Raw genomic sequence first — 19,003 nt, forward strand, 5'->3', positions numbered from 1 at the left:
CAGGCTGATTTGCCGGAACGCAGTGCCAGTGCGTTCCGGCTCACTTTAAGCCCTAACACTGCCTCTCTACTACTAGCTGGGTAATTGTCACTCACTTTCGATGCATGTGATCTGAATTGGTTCATACCTCACTTTTTTCGTTTTTAGACATTACATGTTCCTTTACGACGGTAATAATTTATAAACTGTAGTGTCAAATTCAGGATTTCTTTATTTTTCTGTTACATCAGAAATGCTTGTAATTTGAATAGATAGGACTTATTCTGAGCATGTCTTTTTTGGGGGGAGGATGATGATCACAGAGCCAGTGTAAAATTGTGACTGAACTATATCTTAAAAAAAAAAAATGCTCATGTCCAGAGATGTTCATATACCTTCTCCCTTACTGATTCGTTCATATACCTTCTCCCTTACTGATTCTGGCTGTTTCTTAGGCAATGGACAGTTATTTAAAATTTTGTCTTATTTATGCTGATATTATTATAAAATGTTCAAATGTAAACTGTCTTTAAGTCTGTAGACAGTTCTAGAATAACAACGGGAATGGAACTCTGATTTTAACCATATCTGGTAATGTCTTGCAATAAATGTTTTGCTACATCCATCTTAATAAAGGTCAGTGAACTTTGAGCGTGCTGGGGAAAAGGATAAGCAGAGACATACAGAACGCGGCTTTTTGTCGGAAATCTTGTGGTCCTAAATACAAAAGATATTTTATTGCTTTCCCTGTAAGTCACAAAAATAGCAACATCTGGTATTGTAAAGTGGAAAGGGAGAATTGCAAGTTATTTTTACTAATAGCCACCCTGGTACCCAAACCAAAAATAATACGCTTGATTTATTCTGAAGTTTTTGTTTGCAGTGAGCAAGGACGCCAATCCTGGGGGGCCGAGGGGGCTGGGCACCCAAAATTTCATATGGGATGTATTTTTCTAAATATGTATTTTGTATTGTTATATATATTGTTTTATAAATATACAAACTCACATCTGATTTCCCCCCCCCCCCCCAAAAAAAAAGTTACAGAGAAATCGGTGCCCTTGGCAGTGAGCAGTTCGTTTGAAGTTTTTTTCTGTATATATAGCCTTCACGTGTATCGGTGTATAGTGGTTTCATTTTTTATATTTTATCTGTGGTACTTGAACATTTCTCAAGTTTCACAGGTAGTTATTGTGACTAATATGCAGCTCAAAAAAAAAAAAAAAAAAGAAAAGAAAAGAAAACTTTATTGGAATATTTTAGTAAGAAGCCGAAACTTAGCAATATTGACAGTGCCAGCGGAGATAATGAAATTGTGACTAAACAATCTACTTCTTGCGTTTCACGAGATACGAATTCGAGTGCTAGTGTGAAAACAGTGTCAAAAGATGAAGTCTCAAAATATAAGAATTCAAATGCCGGTACTACTGTGGATACAGTGTCACAAGATGAAGTTTCAGAAGATCGTGATCCAGTCAAAGGTTGTGAAACGGCAAAGACATTTCTGGCAGTAGGTCAAGGTCCCTTTCAACCACATACCCCAATAACATACCCCAATAAAAATGGCCGCCGGTTCCTATCTGAGTGGTATAGGCAATTTAGTTAGTTAGAATATAGCATTTCTCGAGATAGTGCTTTTTGCTTTTATTGTTGTTCATTCTCCGAAAATATTTCGAAATCTGAAGACACCTTTACTAAGGAGGGTTTCCGAACTAGAAGAAGGCCGTAGATAAATTCGGTATTCATGAGGCAAGTAACGCTCATAAGACTCGTATTTCTAAGGCCGTGGAATTCCGAAACGCACTATTGCACGGATCAGTTGCGCGTAAATTAGATTTGCAGACGAACCAAATATGTAGTTAACGGCAATAGAATATATTTAGAAGCACTTCTAGATAGTATTTTGTATTGTGCTCGCCAATGTGTTCCTCTTAGAGGCCATAGGGAAAATAACGAAAGTGAAAATAAAGGTAATTTACTAGAACTCTTATTGGTAAGATCCAAAGACAATGACGTGATTTTTCGGTATTATATTAACAAAGAGAAAACATTTAGATACGTTAGTCCCGAATACCAAAATCAATTTCTAGATTTAATGTTTGAGTATGTGCTGTGAAAAATAATTGATCGTGTGAAGACTGTAGGTATATATAGTGTCACCATGGATGAAACTCAAGATTTGAAGCGACATGAACAAATATCAATTGTTTTGTGATACTGTGATGAAACATTAAACGTTCACGAAAGTTTTATCGGGTTTTACAACACAGAAAAAACACGGCGAAAGTTTGTCCAAACTGTTAACAAATTTGTTAATATCACCGGGTCTGAGCGTAGATAACATCCGAGGACAATGTTACGATGGTGCAGCCACTATGCGTGGTCAGTACTCTGGCGTTGCAAAGAAGACCAGGAACGTGAACGATTTAGTCATTTATATTCATTGTTATGCTCACATTTTGAACTTATGCATTGTTGATGTGTGCCGAGAAGTGTTTGCAAATTCGAAACATGTTTGGTGTTCTGAGTAGTTTGCATTCCTTCATAGAAGCGTCGTTGAAAAAGCACGCTATTTTTGAAAATATTCAACGTCAAGGAGAAAACTTAAAGCATTTGGTAACATTAAAATCTTTGAGCGACACTAGATGGAACTGTAAATTGGAAGCTATTCGTGCAGTTTTAGAACATTTTGGATCTGTAGTTTAAACTAGAAGTAATAGCAGATCACTATCAAATTTACGGCCGAGATGCGCATTCACTGTTAAGAAACGTTCATGACTTTTTATTTTTGTTTCGTCTTAAACTGATGAGACGTGTTCTTAAAAACACGAATCAACTGTCCATGCACATACAGAATACACGTGCCAATTTTTCTACTGTGAAAAATTTGACGCAAGCCAATATCTGCAGCCTTTAGTCCTTACGGATTGAGAAAAGTTTCAAAACGCTGTGGACAAAAACAAGAAACTGCAGAAACCATGGGATGCACTGCACCGAACGTTCCACAAAGAAGAAGAATCCCACGAGCATTGGATGGTGGTGATACTTCTTCGAGTGTGAGACAGCAGCTGAATATTACAGACGCGAAGTGTATTATTCCGTTATTGACATCTTTGTGGCAGATATTAGCAATAAAAGTTCAAAGAAAATGATATGTAGGTTCTTCATTCCCTCCACGACGTGTTGAATCAACACAAGCCATCAGCAGAAAGTATCACAATTGTCAGCAACACCTAAACAATCCCCAAAGTTGAGCTGACATCAGAGTTAACAGTTTTCTCCAATTTGTGTGCAGAGAGACAGGCTGAAAATGATTTTTCATCGCTTCTAAATTTATTTTAGAAATTGAATCTTTACGAATGCTTCCCAAACTTGAAGCAAGTTTATAAGATTTTTCTAACCGTGCCTGTCAGTTCCGCAACCAGTGAACGTTCCTTTTCGTGCCTGAGACGGTTAAAAACACACGTTCGTAGCACTATGGATTAAGAAAAATTTCGTAGTTTAGCTGTGTTGTGCACAGAAAGGTCTTACGACATTAATGTTTCTCAGATTATCGACAAATTTGATTCAGAAGCAACACTTCGAGGAAGGCGGCTCCAGCCCCATTAACAGTTGAAGTCCAGTTTCCATATCATTACATTTAGCAGTAAGTGAAATATTAACTTATTAAATCAAAATTATAAATGTAATATTTACTGGCTACTGTTTGGATTTCTTAATATTGTGATTTCCTTGTGTTGATAAGCAGTATTTCTTTCAGTGGGTGAGCCGAGGCTTTCCCCTCCATACACATACAGTCAAGTGCAAAATACCATTCAGGAAAATTTTCAGAGAATGGAAAATCAGGACATCAAGAAACATATGTTTAGCTATAATTCCCCTCTTTACTTTCAAAATACCCTCTTTGGGGATTTTTCCTGAAAGAAACACTATTAATGAGCTGGGGTAAACGAATATGTGGATATTGTGCTGATGGGTTTTCCAGGTAATTCCTTAACAATATTTAAGGCTCAAGTCAATATGAGGGATTTGCGCATAGATCAGAGAAAGATTGGCTAAGCAGGGCTTAAAATGGGCTGGAACGCACCAGTTCTGCATTCCAGTAATTCAATGTGGTGTCCGAATTCAGTTCCTGTGCTGTACTTGTCTCACTCCAAATTTGTATCTTTTCAGTTTATTATTGTCATATTTAAGCAGATTAATACCCTATTAAAGCACGATAAAGAACTAATCTAGAATTTTTCGTTCTGCGTCATTGTGTTCCGCGAAATTATTTTAGGGAAAGGCGTTCCAGCTATAGACTAAAACAATTTTTAGCACAGAGGCAAAGGCTTAATTTTAGGTCTCATCCGCAAAAACTGACATAAAGTTAGGCTGGATATCTGCCTGAGTAGTATTTATATCATCCCCACACTCCAACTACACAATGATGATCCAAAATCAGAGAGGGTTTCTCGAAACTACGATGCTAAATATTTGGTTAAAACATTAGAAGCAAATGTATGGTTGGTTTCAAAAAGTGACAATTTAAGGTCGAAGACTACCTGCCCAAGTGGAAATTTGTGAATATATTTTTTTTTTCGAAACAAAGAGAAGTTTACACGTGCACAAGTGAACAATGTGTATTATATACTTCTAGTTACAGCTTGTGAATCTTACAGTCAATAAATAAAACTTGCTGTCTTTTAATAATGAAAGAAAAGAAGAATCGCAGTTCACGCTCATGCCATGTAGCTTGCCACCGCAAATTCAAAATTTATAATCGATTTTTTATACCAAAGGCAATAATTTGAAATATGTTGCTGTTTCCAATCTAAAGTAGGAATTAAAATCTACGCCTGGTTGAATTCACAACTTTTTGTGATCAGTTGTTAATGTATAATTTTTCTTAAACTTCCATAGGAAGATAGCATATACAACTCAAAGAAGCATGGAGAGATGTATACTTGGAATAACCCGAAGAGATAGAAAAAGAAATACATGGACCAGGAAGATGACAGGAGTGACCGATATCATCGCGAAAATAAAAGGACTCAAGTGTCAGGGAGCTGGTCATATTGCAAATTGCAAGAAGAACTGACGATAGGTGGACAAAAGCAATCCTTGATTGGATCCTAAAGGAACAAAAAGGATCTAGAAAACGTTGTAATACATTATAGTGTGACGAAATTAGGAAGCAGTGTGGAGTAACGTGGAAACGGACTGCCGCCGAAAATAGATAGTGTAAAAAGAATTGGAGAGACCTTCAATCCAGAAGTGGGTCGACAAAGGTTCTATATATACAGTATATATAATGTGTGTGTGTGTGTGTGTGTGTGTGTGTGTGTGTGTGCGTGCGTGCGTGCGTGTGCGTGTGTATGTGTGTGTGTGTTTGTGCACGAATGTTTTGCCCCACCCTCAACGATATGGGCCAAGGTTACCCTTATGCATCCATGTGTCTAGTGGAGCTCGAGTAAAGCACCATGAAGGCCAAGCACACTGCTTGCAGACTACGTACACCCCTTCATGACGACCATGTTTCCCAACGTTAGTTGCATTTTTCGACAATGCACCATGTCACAAGACCAGGAGTGTGATAGAGTGGTTCGAGGAACATAGGGGCAAGTTCCAAGTGATGTATTGGCCCCCAACTCGCCGGATCTGAACCCAATTGAACACATCTGGGATGTGATTGAACGTGACGTCAGAGAGCATCGCCCCCCTCCCCGGACTTTACGGGAATTAGGAGACCTGTGTGTGCACATGTGGTGCCAACTCCCTCCAGCGACGTACAAAGGATCATTACGTCCATGCCAAGAACATTCGCCGTTGTTATCCATGCCAAAGTTGGACATACGGACAATTAGGTAGATAGTCATAATATTCTGGCTGATGTGTGCGTATATTTTAACTCGTATATTTTGTCTCAACTTGAATTTCGAGACGTCTCGACTCAAATTCGAGTCGAGTCGAGACAGAGACTGTCGAGTCGAGACACGAGTCGAGACAGAAACATATTTTCGAGTCGAGACACGAGTCGAGACAGAAACATATTTTCGAGTCGAGACACGAGTCGAGACAACATTTTCTCGAGTCGAGTCGAGACAGGCTTAAATCTCGACTCGACTCGACTCGTGCGCAACCCTAATAACAATGCTCTGGATAATCAAATACAACAAGTTTCCTGAATGAACTGATCTTTGTTTCCGTAAGTTTATTATTATTATTATTATTATTATTATTATTATTATTATTATTATTATTTTGAATAAAGAATGTTTATGTCACATTTTTGAACCTGTAAAGTAATTTTATCAGCACTTTTTTCACCTTTTTGAGTATTTTTTTACCTTTTCGAGTACTTTTTCAACACTTTCCTTTCTCTTTTTCCAACCAATGGCGGATCCAGTCTGGAGCCGGAGGGGTGTAGGCCCCTCTAGTTCTTGAGTAACAAATATAATTTAAACTATTATTTATATATATTTTTTGAAAGTATAGTAAAATTAGGATCTATCTATCATAGTCTGGGGAATGTGTTTGGCTCCCCCAGTTTTTACCTTGTAGATCCGCCTCTGTTTCCAACCATGACTCTGCACTTTAAAATCCGGTCTTTTAGCAATGATAACTCCATAGTGGGTAAAATTAAGAATAATATTAGCATTTAACGAAGAAACGTTGTTCGAAGATGAACGATGTACGAATCGATAGACCTTATTATATATATATATATATATATATATATATATATATATATATATATATATATATATATATATATATATATATATATATATATATATATATATGTATATATATATTCCCATAAGACATTCATTACTTACTACTCTCTAAGTTGGCCACACTGAAGCAATGTTTACCCTATGATTATAATGACAAATTTACCTGTGTATCTTGGCCACGCAAAATACAGTTTTGTTATTTTTCTTAACTTTTTCGAATTCCCATATGAGAGGCAGATGTTCTGTGTTTGTGACTGGACACAAAGAAGCATAGATTCGCACGATTTGTTCTTGGAGGTCAATGGCCAGAACACTACCCTCATAAAGGGGTGGTGAAGGAAGTTGTGAAAAAACACGTACAGGAATTCAGGAGATGGTTGTACTTATTTGTTTACCCTATCTGTTTTGGTAAAATCATTAGCTATATCAACTCCTCTCATCAGTGGGGAGCTTTAGTAATTCCGCACAATTCTCAAGGTTAAAACTAACCATCTCCATTGTCAAGTATTGGCACCTGTCGGCTTGTCAAAAGATAGCGGAGTTTTTGAGGTATGAATTTCCTGAAGATTTTGTCAAAACATCTTTTGCTCCGAGGGAAACACTTCTAGCTCATTAAGAAGAGGTACTTAACTACAATATTAGAATGTGAATATCTGCAAAAAAAAAAAAAAAAGTCTAGAATGAACCACCATTCAGTAACAACTGAAAAGAAGTAATGTAAATTGCATATGAATTTCTCAATTTATAACTTAGCTTTTCTTGTTTTCAATCTGAAGAACTTGGTGTGCTATAATATCAATTTCAATAAACTGCGTACATACGCTTCTATTTCATGGTTGTTTGTGTTATTGTGTTTTCAATCCGAATAATCCAATGTACCAGACTAGTTTTCAGGAAGAGGAAGGTATGCACATATGTATTACACACACGTACTATAGTAATATTTTGTAGTACTGTATATTTTTATGATTACTCTATATAATTATTTATAAGTAGCTGTCGTGCCACTGCTTATTAAAATTTTACAATCAAGTAATACTAGAAATCCTATTTTAAAAATCACACTTATTTTCTGTAAGTTGGCCACTTTTCGAGGGAACCGATAGTGGCCAATATAGACAGGTTTCACTGTATTATGTCCAAATATCTTGTCTATTACTTGCATTCAATACTAACAAGGAAGGGTCACGCAGTGGCTCCGCTGAGATCCGAACGAGACAAATGTGTTTTCATTTGATATGTTATAACTAGATGGATCCCAAAGTTATACGTGCCACCGAGCGGAATATCGTGAGTTACAATATATTTTGTAATGTAAGAACTACAAAGCTGGCAGAATATTTTGGCCGAATCATTTGTTCGGAAACGGTTGGGTAAATGGAAAACTCGGATAATATGTATCCCGTCATTTTCAAGAACACACTTTTTCGGATAAAAAAGTTTGCCCAGGATCCTCGCAGGGTCCCACATGTTGTCCAACTCAAACTTTTCAAATGACAAGAGGGATTAAGTAGCACATCGTTTGAAAGCTGTTGCAAAATGAAAGAAGATGCAGCAAGTCTCGACTCTCTACGACAACCCTGTGCAAAATGGCGGAGGGTCAAAATGTAAACAAAAACTTAATTGAAAAGTCAATGGTCACCCCTATAAATCGGAAACGGTGAGAAATGTGAAAATAGGAAAGGAAGTGTGGCATTATTTTCAAAGTACAACAATTTAAGGTAAAACGTCTTGTCCCAGGGTCCCCACATGGTCCCAGATGGGGTCCAACTAAAAAGTTTCAAATGGCAAGTGGGGTTAAAGTAGCTCATCGTTTGCAAGATCTTGTTAAATGAAAGTAGATGGATCAAGTCTCTACTCTCTACGACTACTCTGTCCAAAAATTGCGGCGGGTCAAAAAGTAATCAAAAGCTTATTTGATAAACTATGGCCACCTCGAATCCAAGATGGCCGGTTAAAACTTATGTCGTTCATAACAGTACAAATTTAAATCTCTATTTTTCTCTATTATATATTTAGAAACAGTAGGAAGATTAAAGAACAATTGAATTTCGATTCACCTCAACTATAATTTCATTCGGTAACAACACATATATGTTTTGTTTGGTTCCCTCGCCATCATTTACTTTAATATAACGAATATGCGATGAGCACACAACTCTGACTTCCTCTAATTTTGTCATACGTAGTTCATACATAAAGGACTTGCTGCACCAGTAGGTGGGTGGCTCTATTTTAATTCGTAACTGCGTATTCGTGGCGGTTACATTTGTATGTCATTCGTTGGTTTGATCGCAATACTCCAAGCAATACCAATATATACAAAAAAAATCATTTGCAAGATTATCGAGTAGTACCAAACCATGTGTAAGTCATTTCAGTGCTTCGAGTTGCGCCAAACTTTGTTGGTTTAATTACAGTATTCCAAGAAATAACATATTTATATACAAACTCATTTTTCACGCTCGCAGCCATATTGGATTACCTCCAACACCAGTGGTTTGAGCTGGACATGCGTTCGACACATACTACGGCATTTTGAACTCAAGACGTTTCGTTTTTGAACATTTCGCATCTTTTCGTCATCCACTGATCAACATTCATGCCAAATTTGGTTTTCCTAGCTTCAGCAGTTTGGTATGCCTATCCTTTCGATATAGGTTTTAAGCTGTCTCTTGGGTTCAAGGTGGCCATAGATTTTCAATTAAGCTTTTGCTTATATTTTGACCCGCCGCAATTTTGGACAGGGTTGTCGTACAAAGTCGAGACGTGCTCCATCTTCTTTCACTTAACAAGAGCTTTCAAACGATGTCCTACCTCTCTTGCCATTTGAAACTTTTAAGTTGGACTCCACTTGGGACCATGTGGGGACCCTGGAACAAGACATTTTCACGTTGTGCTTTGAAAATAATGCCACGCTTTCTTTCCTGTTTCCACATTTGTCTTACCATTTCCGATTTATAGGGGTAGTCATGGACTTTCCAATTAAGTTTTTGTTTACACTTTGACCCGTCGCCCTTTTGCACACGATTGTTGTAGAGAGTTGAGACTTGCTGCATTTTCTTTCATTTTACAACAGATTTCAAATGATGTGCCACTTAACCCCCCTTGCCATTTGAAAATTTTGAGTTGGACCCCATCTGGGACCCCGCGGGGGTCCCTGGGGCATTTTTTTCTTACCACAAAAAGTTTCTCGTTGAAAATGGTGGGATAAGTGTTGGCAGAGTTTTTCACTTACTCAACCATTTCCGAACAAATGACGGTTCAAACTATTCTGCATGGTAATTTTTTGTAGTTCTTACATTATAAAATATGTTGTAACTCACGATATTCCGCCCGGTGGCACGTATAACTTTGGGATCCATCTAGTTATCTATATATATAAAAGAGAACGCACAAATCCTTTGTGAACTCATCACGCTAATACGGCTGAACCAATTTCTTTCATTTTTGGGGGGTTATTAGGATTTGGACCCTAGATGGTTTTTATCATATCACTTTAATTTTTAATTACCAGTGTCTTGAGATAATTGACCATTCAAGTGTCCATACGTACAAATCCTTTGTTATTAGTTCATCATAGGTAAAAATAAACGTATTTATATGCAACCCGCATGACCATGTGACTCGGCGGGTTAACATAAATGACAGGCGCTATAATGTTAACATTTACTGCAATTTGAAAGCGAAAAAGTAAAAATTATCTAAGTAACAAAGTTTATTGCGTTCCGGGGTGACCGCAGCGAAGCGGGGTGAACGCTGCTAGTAACATATAAAATGCAAACACAATGGTCTCGTTCCGATCTCAGCGGAGCCACTGCGTGACCCTTCCTTGTAAGACAAGTAAAAGAAAGAAATTAATAAGCATCCCTTGTGGGATTCGAACCCACGACCTTTGGATTAGAAGTCCAACGCGCTATCCTCTGCGCCAAAGGGACCGGCTGATGTACTTTACGAGTGTTTAATCTTCATATAAGGAGGGATACGTAAGACTGCTTTACAATACAGTTTATATAGTCAATAGTATAAATGCAACGAACAGAAAACTTGATGAAACTGGTATCAACTAGTTAAGCTGGAAATCTAAACTTCCAGTTTCAACCTGTATCAACATAGAGCCAAAACAATTAGAGAATTTTTTTTTTTTTTTTTTGCTGCAATTGATTCAGCGTCTCAAACATATGGCCTGTGATATCTTTTAATCCACTATTCAAACCGGAAGTGCAAAAATAAATGTCCGGTTTAAACGTTGGTCACCATACAGCAAAAATAGTCTTAATTAGCAGGAAATAATCTATACTCTCGGTTAAGTATCATAAGAATATATTCTATTCACAGTCTAATATCTCAACTAAAACCGGAAATAGTAGTAAACTACTATCGCTTCCACTTTCAACATTGTTTCATAGAACAGAAACGTAAAAAAAATAGTGAGAAAGATATTTTTTGACATGGCTCACACGAGTGAAAATTAAAAGACAATAAACTACATTTTTCAAAGTCAAAAAATAGCGGTATTAAGGGTGGATACACTGACCAATTGTAGAGACTTAGTTCTTTAGATTTTGTTCCCAAAATTATCAGAAGTAATATAAGCATCACTGTTCAAGAGAAATCATACAATAGACAGCTTAGTTAACTTAATAGCCTTGGGAAGAACTGAAATACATTTCAATGTATCGGCTCTGCTCACACAACCTAAATAAAAGACCTAAACCGTCGTAAAACAAAGTCAGCAAACATTCTTAGCTCAAGATCGTCACAAGCTAGAAAAGATCTTTGAGTAACAGTGAACTACTTACTGAGGAAACAGTCTACTGCAACCAGAGGTCAATTTGGTTATACAAAATCTATTTCTTTTCTGTCCCTAGTTTTAGTTCTATTTCAACGGTTCTATTAGCCGTCCTCATTGGCGTATTTACGATTTTGTTTCGGAGGGTTTGCTAACTTTCGGGGGAACGCTTTGCCAACTTTCAGGAGGACTTTGCCTGGAAATGTCTAAATTCTGGAAGATATTTCATTTACTTTACTATAGCAAGTAAGATTTCGGGGGTTAAGCCCGGAAGTCTCCCGCCCTAAATACGCCACAGGCTGTCCTAATAAGTGTTTTCCCCGAAAAATTGGTTACGGTTTCGATCTAGGAAGATCCAATTTTCTCGAAGAATTAGTTCGGTATCGGGTTGGCTTTTTATTATTATTATTATTATTATTATTATTATTATTATTATTATTATTATTATTATTATTATTATTATTATTATTATTATTATTATTATTATTACTAGTGGTAGTAGTAGTAGTAGTACTATTGAGAACATTCTTCCGGATCTGCACTCAGAATATTATTTTCTTCTTCAAGAAAATAACCCGGATCTGGAACCGAAACGCAGTACATCTCATTCATGCCTATCGGTTCCGTTACCATTCAGTTCCGATTCTAGAACCAAAACACAGTAAATTCTATTTACGCCTAGTAGTTCTTTTACCACAATAACTCTGCATGTAAACACTATTTGGTTTCTGTGTAGAAGAATGTTAAAAAAGATTAGGTACACACACATCCCTCGTGGGAGTCGAACCCACGACCTGTGGATTAGAAGTCCAACGCGCTGTCCCCTGCGCCAAAGGGACACTACGAGCAAAACTTGGGACACTACTTCTTGATCATTTAACGGAAGACGTTACGCTATAGCTACACGGTATAATCTCTGCTTTAGCTTGGCTTTGGCAAGATTCGTAATGGTTTAATATAACAGTTTCAAGCTCCGATTAACATACATATTTAAGATATATAAATTCCTTTAATTTACTTCAAAGAATACAGAGAAAGTTTTCGAGTGTGTAGTGATGCGTAGCAATTAACTGACTTGTAAAATCGCAAAAAATCATTAAGAGAAGAAGAAGAAGAAGAAGAAAGCATTAAAAAAGAGGAAGAAATCCAATCTTCCTTATAATGTTCTTTTATTATACTTTCAGGTGTAGAAAGAACTGAATCAATTTTCGTAATCGTGAAATAATAATAATAATAATAATAATAATAATAATAATAATAATAATAATAATAATAATAATAAGAAGAAGAAGAAGAAGAAGAAGAAGAAGAAGGGAATTACATGCTTTATGATCCTTACATGCAGAAAACCTTTGACATCGGGCCACCTACATGTACAGAGGCCTAGAGACCATACAATTAAATGTATGTTTATTTATTGAAAAAGTTTAGCGTTCTTTTTCAGCACTGATGCTGTGAGGTGGAGATGTGGGCCTATAGTTTAAGATACAATCAGAATATCTGTAATACATTCATATACAGGGTGTTTCAAGAAAATAAGATGGATCTGGGACCGAAACCCAGTATATCTGCCAAAGGGACACTGCAGATACCAAAAAAAAAAAAAAAAATCTTTCTCGCTACCTTCTATCATTTTTTTCCCCTATGAAATAATGTTGAAAGTGGAGGTGATGGTAGGTTTCTATCACTTCTGGTTTTAGTTGAGATACTAGACTGCAAATGGAATATATTCTCATAACAATTCGTCGCATGAGAACCAGAAGAACGTAACTCCAAAAATTCGTTTTTCGTTTTCTTCATGCTTGGACATAATTTTGAGAGCCCCACTAGGTGTAAATGGAACGTAATGCCATCTGTTCCTTTTGTCGATCATCTGTTGTAATGTAGTTCAATTACCATCTTATTAAAAACACCTCTCCCTAAGAAAATATTATTTTTGTCCTCTCGCCTGTAAACCTATGAAAATGGAGTTACGATTCTCTGGTTCTCATGCGACGAATTAATCGATTGCATAGAACCACTTCCTGCTATCTAGGGCCCTTTTTGCTGTATGGCCAACGTTTAACCCGCAGTTTGAATAGTGGGTTTAAAAGAGATCACAGAACCTATTCTTGGCATACTGAATCGACACCAGAAAAAAAATCACTTCTTACTTTCTCTCGTTTTGGCTCTATGTTGATACATGTTAAAACATGTATATTTCCAGCTCAATTAGTTCATTCCAGTTTCAAGTTGTTCTATTTACTGTATTTATGATGTTGATAGTATAGTCTTAAAAGTGCTTCTTACGTAATCCCTTTGGCGAAGAGGGCAACGTGTTGGACTTCTAATCCAACGGTCGTGAGTTCGATTTTCATAAGGGATGGTTGCAGGCCCGTGCTGGCCCACCGGGACACCGGGACGTGTCCCGGTGCGCCCTCCGAAATATCACAGTATAAATAAAGGTACAAGTTTTTAGTAATAAATTTTTACAGTTTTATTGGTAAGGAATCCGTGAAAGGTGCAGTTCGCTCTTTACATTAGGCGCCCTTCCGAGACCACATCAAAAATGAATGATGTTATTTGCTCTTCTGCATAGCACAGTCCTGTACAATAAATACACACAGTTACTGTTGGCGAAGAAACCGTGAAAGGTACAGTGCGCCCTTTACATAAGGCGCCCTACGAAACATCACATTATAGATAAGTGGTTTTAGTTATCCTGTATACCAGCTTTGTTTAATAAATTCAAATACTGACTGGTAGTACAGAACCTGTGAAGAATACAAGGCGCCCTTTACATAAGATGCCCTGCGAAATATCACATTTTTTAAATTTTATTCTTCTGTATTTCAGTTTTGTATTATAAATTCATACAGTTGTTATTGGCAGAGAACAGGTAAAGAGTATAATCTAACTAACTAACTAACTCTATGGCCTATGGAACCCAGAGGTTCAATGCCGCGTTTACAAAAGCTCTCCATTGACTTCTATCCTTAGCTAACTGCATCCAGTTTTTACTTTGTATTCCAATCTCTGCGAGATAAATCTTAATATTGTCCTCCCATTTGGGTCTAGGTCTTCCCAATGGTCGTTTTCCGATTGGTCTTCCAGTCAAGACTTTGAAAGCGTTTCTATTTTCTTCCATTCTAGCTACATGACCTGCCCACCTAAGCCTCCTAGACTTGATGACCCTAGCAATGTTGGGTAAACCGTATAAATTATGTAGTTCCTCGTTATGAAGTTTCCGCCATTCCCCATTCCCGTTCCTCTTGGGTCCGAATATTCGTCTCAGGATCTTGTTCTCAAATACTTTCAGAAAGTTATATAGCTATAAAACGAAACAATGTGATACATCAAGAATAGTTCGGATAGTCAAACGTACGATGCATTTATGTAATACTACACTGACAATAATCTCTTTTTTACGATTTTTACGGTATCGAAGCTTTCACAGTCTTATATGCATCCATATATCCGAGCATATTGATTGTCCCTGTGTGTTTTAAAGCAGTGTTCGGATAATCAATACCTGTTGTATTTCTGAAATAAAGCTGTATTAATTTCCGTAAAATGTGGTCTTCCTGTCACCACGGCACGGCCCGTCCTCAGGTTGTGGATCGAGGAGAAGGCCTCTGGGATATAGAGGTAAGCTGTGAATATACTGAGTAAGCAGTCGCGGACAGACAAGGGGTGATAATCCAGCTTGAGAATTTGGTGTGAGGCTAACAATCTCATCGATTAAAAAAAATCAGATAAGTTCGCAGAATCCTCGGATCAGAACTAATAACTCGGCACGAACTCTGCAAAGTAAAATCGATATGAGATTTGAAACATAAAATGTAAGAAGTCTTTATAGGACAGGCGCGTTAAAATTTGTAAAAAATGAGTTTAGAAACAGAGGTTGGACCTAGTGGGATATCAGGAAGTTAGATGAGAAGGAAATGGAGGAGTCAAGTCGGAAAATTTTACGTTCTTTTACGGGGAACAAATTAAAAATTACCAACTAGAAACAGGGCTTTCCGTTCACAAACGAATACGTAATATCAGCAATTACATAGGTTGAATTTGTTGATGATAGATTTTCTTTTACTTCTCTTAAGGGTCGGTGGTGTAATATTATTATTTTAAATGCACATGCCCCAACAGAAAATAAGGATGGCGATTTAAAAAATACAGTTTTTACGAAAGAATAGAACGGGTATTTGATTATCTACTGCAATACCATATGAAAATTCTGTTAGGCGGTTTCAATGCGAAGGTAGGACCAGAGGGTATTTTCAAACCGATTATAGGGAATAAATGTTTGCATAAGGAAGGTTGTGACAACAGCGTTAGACTCGTGAACTGTGCAAAATCCAGAAACCTTATCGTGAAGATTACAAAATACCAACATCGCAACATTCATAAATATACTTGGACTTCATCAGATGGAAAAACACATATTCAAACTGATCATGTTTTAGTAGACAGAAAAGAACAGTCTAGCACAACTGATGTTCGGTCGTTCAGAGGAGTTGATTGTGATAGTACGAGAGAATCGTGTAATAAAGGAAATATTCAATATCTGAAAACGGAGCGGTATTTTTTTTTTTTTAAATAGGAGAATCAGGTGAGTGGGGAGCCAATCACGTTGGAAATTGGACGTTGGAAATTCTGAATCGCGGCTAACATTCGATCCGACACTTGCACTCCAAATTTTGATAAACGATGTCCCAACACTATCAGAGAATAATGTGCGATCTTTGTTTATTCGGGAGACAATTTTAGTCCCCGGTCTCTAACTTTTTCAAAAAGGACCTTGCACCAATGTACCATCCCGTCTACGGATGACGCGATTACGTAGAACTCGTCCACAGACCAGTTTATTAAGCGCTGCTGCGGAAGAAATATGTCCCACAGGTAGGACACAATATTGATAACTTCGCATGCCTGGTATCGAAAGCCTGTACACTCTTTCGACTCCTAAAGAAACCTTTAGTCGAGTAGAGAAATTCTTGTTCACGAGCTTTCACGTTGAGAATGACCTGAAACAAGAAGATGCGTTGTCATCATATTTATTTAACTTTGTTCTGGAGAACACTATAAGGAAAATCAAAGACAGCAATCAGGTACTAGAGCTGAATTGTATTTGCCAGGTTATGGCTTATGCTGATGATGTAAATTTAATAGGGAATGATAGAACAATAAAAAGGAATGCAGAAATCTTAATTAACGCTTGCAGGAATATAGGCTTTTTCGACAAAATGGATACTTTCAAATAATTAGGATCATTATTAACACACCAAAACCATAATCACTAAAAAAAATTATGTCAACTGAAAGCAGGGATTTCGTGCTATTATTCAGTTAAAAATCTTTTGTTGTCGCTAATTCTGTTGAGGAATTTGTAGCTCAAAATATAAAACGATAATCATGTCTGTTGTGCTGTATGGTTGCGAAACATGGTCACTCACTCTGAGGGAAAATCGCAGACTGAAAGTATTTGAAAACAAGATTCTTAAACCAATATTCGAACTCCAAATGGGGAATGGGGAAAGGTGGAAATATCATAACGAGGAACTGCATAATTTTATACCGTTTACCAAACATTGTTAGGGTCATCAAGTCTAGGAGGCTCAAATGGTCAGATTATGTAGCCAGAATGGAAGAAATCAGAAACGCTTTCGAAGTTATAAGTGGAAATCCAAATAAGAAAATGACCGTTAGGAAGACCGAGGCGCAGATGGGAGGACAAATTAAAATGATTCTCACAGTGATTGAAATATAAAGTAGAAATTGGGTTCAGCTTTCTAAGGACAGGAAACAATGGAGAGCTTTTGTGAACGCGGCAATGAGCCTCCTGCATCCATAGGCGTGCTATATTAAGTTGTTGATACATTAGCTTCTTTTTATTTGACAGTAATGTTATTACAGGAACTAAAAAGTTTTTCTGTAGTAAAGAGGATTTCGATTCAAGGTTAGCTATTTACGTCAATACTAAAACAAATTTGGTGATGATTTTTATATAAAATGGCACCCATATTTTCTTTCAAAGTCTCTCTCTCTCTCTCTCTCTCTCTCTCTCTCTCTCTCTCTCTCTATATATATATATATATATATATATATATATATATATATATATATATATATATATATATATATATATATATATATATATTCCCGTTTGTATGGGCGCCCTTTTAGTAGACTTGTCCACCGCCCTCATTAGTATCCCAGCACGGCCCTGGATGGTTGTTAACTTTTCTTTTACTTGTTTTAGTATGCAATACAAAAGCAATAGACAAAGTATTTGGATATACCGTAGTTTCTACTGAAGATTCATCCTGTGACCAAGTAGCGTAGTCGCTAAAGCTTTGGTCTTTGGTGTGAGCGATCCCGATTCGAAAAAGTGTAAAAACCTATTCCAGGCAGCCATTATGCACGAGTCTTTCCTACTTGGGCAGGCAAATGTTGGGATGGTTCCTCACATAATAGTCCCAGACTGCTTCACTATTCCTTCCTTCCTTCGTCTTCTTTCTTCGCTTCTTCCAATTGGTTGAATTGGAATTTAGCGTCCTGTTGAGCACGGAAGCTTCTATGAGACTTGGATCTGCTGCTTAAAGTGGAATACGAACAACATGAGCACCAGCCAGCAATCGAACACGGGGAAAAGCTTTTATTTTCTTTCTTTTTTTTTTTTAAATTTAATGTTGGTACATTAGACTTTATAACTCTTCCTGCTGGTTTAGTGGGTAGTGTGCACACCTTTGGTACATGGGGTCCTAAGTTCCCGGTGGGAGAGTATACAAGGTGTTTTAAAATAACACTGACAATGTTTGGAAGGTGATTCCTGACACAAAGATAAGATAAAACGTATAGACCAACCTGGGTGCACAAATGCTTCCTTTCAGAGTTATAGGCTGCCAAAAACATGAACAAATGAACTTTGAAGGTCCATAGCTTCAAAACTATGGGAATTACCGTAGACGGGTCAATAGTTCACTTACGAACTAGTACTGTATGTGTCCTATCCAATATCCAAGTTTCAGAATCCGCAACAATTTTTACAGAGGTACTTCCGCAACAATTTTATAGAAGTAGTTGGTGAGTGCTTGAAATTATATACCCGTAGCCAAAATTCGTCTATAAAAATTGTCGCGTGAGTACCTTAGGATTCTAAAACATGTATTTTTTGGTAGGGCATACTAGTTCCTAAGTGAAGTTTTGACCCGACTACGGTAATTCCCATGGTTTTGAAGCTATGCACCTTAATTGTTCATTTTTTTTAATGTTTTCTATAGCCTATAACTCCGAAAGGAAGTATTTGTGCACCCAGGTTGGTGTATTCTTTTTGTCTTATCTTCAAGTCAGGAATCACCTCTCAAACCTTGTCGGTGTTGTTTTGAAACACCCTGTATATGAATTCATTACAGATATTCTGATTGTATCTTAAACTATAGGCCCACATCTCCACCTCACAGCATCAGTGCAGAAACGGAACGCTAAACTTTTTCAATAAATAAACATACATTCAATTGTATGGTCTCTAGGC

The 19,003-nt window shown here is 37.1% G+C and overlaps 1 protein-coding gene and 2 non-coding genes across 3 annotated transcripts in view; all 3 read right to left on the bottom strand.

Moving 5' to 3' along the window:
* The window catches only part of LOC145690212 (uncharacterized), a 95,610-nt gene that overhangs the window by 19,187 nt on the left and 57,420 nt on the right, over positions 1 to 19,003 (bottom strand). The window lies entirely within an intron of this gene.
* On the bottom strand, positions 10,564 to 10,636 carry TRNAR-UCU (transfer RNA arginine (anticodon UCU)). Its single transcript has one exon. It is a non-coding gene; the product is annotated as a tRNA-Arg (tRNA).
* Positions 12,257 to 12,329, bottom strand: TRNAR-UCU (transfer RNA arginine (anticodon UCU)). Its single transcript has one exon. It is a non-coding gene; the product is annotated as a tRNA-Arg (tRNA).

This window comes from Thermobia domestica, chromosome 7, assembly GCF_964235325.1.
Source record: "Thermobia domestica chromosome 7, izTheDome1.hap1.1, whole genome shotgun sequence".
In the NCBI taxonomy this organism is placed as follows: domain Eukaryota; kingdom Metazoa; phylum Arthropoda; class Insecta; order Zygentoma; family Lepismatidae; genus Thermobia; species Thermobia domestica.